The sequence below is a fragment of the Nanorana parkeri genome, unplaced genomic scaffold, assembly GCF_000935625.1.
Source record: "Nanorana parkeri isolate BGI_ZX_2015 unplaced genomic scaffold, ASM93562v1 scaffold289, whole genome shotgun sequence".
Taxonomy (NCBI): domain Eukaryota; kingdom Metazoa; phylum Chordata; class Amphibia; order Anura; family Dicroglossidae; genus Nanorana; species Nanorana parkeri.
In genome coordinates this window covers 464,586-465,984 of record NW_017306557.1, presented here as the reverse complement: position 1 = coordinate 465,984, position 1,399 = coordinate 464,586, and positions in this window count along the sequence as shown.

Below are 1,399 nucleotides of genomic sequence, written 5' to 3'. Positions count from 1 at the left end.
TAAAAAGGAAATGCAGCCCATTTAAAAAAAAAAAAAAAAAAATTAAAAAAATGTTTTTTGGCTCTGCAGTTTCCATTCCCATGTACATAGTTGATCAAAGTGTTCTCTTCCACTGGGTCATCTAAGGCCAACTGTGCACCACTACATGCATCTTACACCCTGAGAACACTGGTATAATGTAAAATGTATGACATATGGAACATATATGCAGCCATGAACCAATCGTTACCCTTCAATACCTCTTTGGCAGGTGAATAGACTTTATTTACCAACATCTGTTTCCTTCGTATGTTTGTATACATATGCTTAGTGCATGCATATGCTATTTTAATTATTTTTCAAAAACATGTTGGCCAAACAGTTAGGCCTTGTTCACACCAAGCACGGAGCAGGTGCAGAGCAGTTGCAGATCGAATCAAAACTGCGTCCGGTGTATTCCATTTGTATTTTTTGCTCCAGTTCACATCGCAGCGTGCAGTTCCAGAGCAGGTGAAAAAACTGCAGCAAGCCCTATTTTACCTGCTCTGGAACGCATGCAAACGCATCAAAAACACATGCAAATGCCTGGAACGCACTGAAAGCCCATGTTAAACTAAAAAAATTAAATCAAAATTTTTTTTAACCAAAAACAGCCCGGAACACATTAAAAACGTGGCAAAAATGCATCAAAAACGCGGCACAACCCACTGCACTGCGTGTGCAGAAACCTGAGCGGATCTGCTCTGCATTTGGTGTGAACAAGGCCTAAAATGATATAAAATAACCCTTGTGGCCAGGTTCTGAGCACTGTTTTACTTATTTTAACATTCAGTACATCCCTAGGAGATGTTAAAACATAGAAAATGTATTGCTTCAATTTGTGTGGATGAAGGAAGGATACAACTCCCCTCCGGCACCTTGCATCTCTCAGAGAAGGCGGCTGCGGGAACTCTGGGTTTCATGACCCACCTACCTGTAATACACATTTGGCAGCTGCTACTGGCAACTTTTTGCGATAGGTACAAGCTCTAGGGCCTGCTATCCAGATGCTAGCTTCAATATCTAAAGAGTCACTGACCTGGAACAAGCATGCAATCGACCAACAACTGACTTCCTGTCTTTGTTTGGTCCAGGTAGTGACTCGTTGCAAAAGGTATACCATAATCAGCCAATGTAAAACACATACAAAGAAATAGATAACTTGCCAGTTGCATACTAGAGTACATCAATAATGCTCTGACTAGGGATAGGCTGAGCAGTGCAAAATTTGAGAGTTTTTTTGCTGAAAGCTTTCCATAAAAGATATTGGCTGCCATTGTATACCTATTACAGGGCAGCAGGTTTGATTGGAAGTACACTTAAATGCCCATCTCCACCTTTGCAGAAGTATTTTAAAGAAAAACCATATGCCAGCAATGTA